Raw genomic sequence first — 2,809 nt, 5'->3', positions numbered from 1 at the left:
CGTCGCCGCCGCCAAGCCCCGCGGCCCGGTGAGCCGCCGCCCGCTAACCCGCAGCAGCCTCGCCGGACCCCCTCACCGGAGGTATCCGCCGGATCCGAGCCGCCGGTTTTTAAAAAAAAACATTCGGTTTTTTTCGAAACCCTAGATTCGTTTTTTCTCGGTTCGCCGGTTTTTTTTGGTTCTTCTAGTTAGCGGACGTTCGTCCGTACGTTCGTTTTAACGAACGGTTTTTCACCCGTTAGTTACAGCTAACGAACGCTCGTTCGTTAGTCTGTTCATCAGTTTTCTTTTATCGGATTTATTCCGCGATTTTTTTCTTATCGCGATTTCTGATCCGATCTTAGTTTCTGTTTATCATTTCGCTCATTAGTCGGAATCAGGCGATTCAAGTGCCTACAATTTCGTCTTGAAACCCTCTTTCCGTTTAACCAACTCAAATAAGTTTTTGCTACTGTAAAATTTGACCTAGGTTCAGATTAGTAAATGAAGCTTCTTTCTTTCGTCGTTTGAGTTCCGTTGCTCCGTTTGATTTGATTCTTTTTGCAAACCGGAGTTCTTAAGTTGAACTTTCTGCTCAACCTCTTTTATTTGAGTTTTACTTGCGCATATTTGCTTGTTGCTTATGTATGTTATTGTTGTTTGCGATAGAACACCCGGAGTGCGAAGCATGCTACTACGAGTCCCTAGGTTTCGCAGACCGTCAGCAAGGCAAGTAACACATTGATCATACTCTTTCTCATACCCTGTTTTTATGCATTAGTTACACCCCTCAAACATTGCATGATTAGGATGTCATTAACATGTGGGTTGGGAAGTAGTTGTTGAGGTAGAACCTATTGCCATGTTATATTCAAACCCTGGGGAGTTACTTCTACGCTTACTTATATTACTATGCCATGCTATGCTCGTAGACGTGGTTTGTGTTTGAGTGAAATCCATGACAAATGTGAGTTTGTTAATTAATAGTTCAACTTAAGGTGGCCACTTAATCAAACATCTGGGTGGATTATGGCACCTGGGGAACCCAGTGTTGTCTATATTTTTTGGAAATCCCGGAGTAACCGTGTAATCTTCCTATGGACCGCCACCCAGGCTCAAAGGAAACTGAGATGATTCATGCTAGAAACTTCCGTGTGCAGCCACAAGCTATTATGGGCTCTAGCATAGTTGAGTAAGTTACGTGAAGCTCTTGAAGAGGCAGATCAGCAGGTAGTGGGATGTAGGTTTGGTATGGTCTGTCCGGAGTAGAGAGTTAATGTTTCTGAAAGACTGTGTCTCGGTCATCCGTTTCTCAAACACCTTGTAGTGCGAGAAATCCAACGGAGGCGATCGAGTCTTGTGGGGAAAGTGCGCAAACCTCTGCAGAGTGTACAATCTAATCATGGTTAGCCGTGTCCCCGGTTATGGACAATTCTTGAGTATCTAGTACTTGGGTTATCACATGTATCTCATCACTCTTGATTAATATTGTTGGGATGTTAATCACCTTAATTGGGATTGAGTTGGAGGAACCTTCTCAATGTTGTTCAACCACCATGATAGTTAAATTAAAATATATTCCTTTGTTGTAGGGAAAAATTGGCTTTTCGCAAAAACTATAACCATAGAGCTTTCCACCAGCCATATATGCATGTAGTGATAGCACTATTTCTGTTCATGCTCTACTGTGTTATATTGCCAGCATATTCCATGTGCTGACCCGTTTTCGGGCTGCAACGTATTATGTTGCAGACTTTTCAGACGAGGAGTAAGGTTCGTTAGGTCGTTGCCATGCAGCTCAGCTATCCCGTTGGAGTTAATGGACTCACTTTATCTTCCAAGCCTTCCGATGTTATCGTATTAGATGGCCTTAAGCCATATTATTGTAATAAGTTCTCTTTTGAGACATTCGATGTAATTAGTGTGTGATTGCCACTCTGTTATAAATCCTTCGAGTACTGTGTGTGTCAGCATTACCGATCCAGGAATGACACTGAAGCACAGAGACTTGACCATCTGAGGTCGGGTCGCTACAAGATGGTATCAGAGCACACGCTGAGTGTAGGACACAACCACTAAGATAAACCCTAGGTCACACTTCTCTACTCATTCCTGACTCCTCTCCATTTTCTACTCTTTAGGATGACGGAGATGAAGAACAAGTTTGCACAACCGGATGAAGACACCTTTTTGACGCCACTTGAAGGAAGTCACTAGGTACTTGAACATTGGAATACCAAGCTTCACCGGAACGTACAACGCCACTTTACCTGAAGAGGAGCGCTGGATGGTTCAAGTACAAGTTCCAGGAAGGACGTTCTCGCCAACTTCTAAACCCATAGAATTTTCTTTTGAAGCACCCACCTGGAGTCTAGGAAAGAGCATGGCAGCCCACATTACCATGGGACGCATTGGAGAAGTCTACAACAGGGAGCTTAAGGACACTATCTACCAAATATGTGGGCGTCGAGACGAGCAATGGGAAGTAATCAGCACCAGGAAGGATAGATCCATTGCGGCTTTCATCCAGGAGTTAAACCAGCACATTCGACGTCAGGAGAACCAGATGTGCGCGGACACGATGGACTTGAAGAAGGCGAAGACTAGAATCATCGAGCTGGAGGAAGAACTCAAGTTTACACACGATGGATATGAGGAGGAAATCAAGACACTACTGGAGAAGAATGACGACCTAGTCAAGAAGATTGGAGTATTCATGAGAGGACCGGCACCAGTAGAAGAAGAAGAAGAAGAAGAAGAACCCAAGGAGATACACCCCGAGGACTACATCATCATCGACGACACCGATTCCGATCCTAGTGATGATGAC

Source organism: Triticum dicoccoides, chromosome 3A, assembly GCF_002162155.2.
Source record: "Triticum dicoccoides isolate Atlit2015 ecotype Zavitan chromosome 3A, WEW_v2.0, whole genome shotgun sequence".
NCBI classification, from domain to species: domain Eukaryota; kingdom Viridiplantae; phylum Streptophyta; class Magnoliopsida; order Poales; family Poaceae; genus Triticum; species Triticum dicoccoides.
This window is presented reverse-complemented; position numbering follows the sequence as displayed.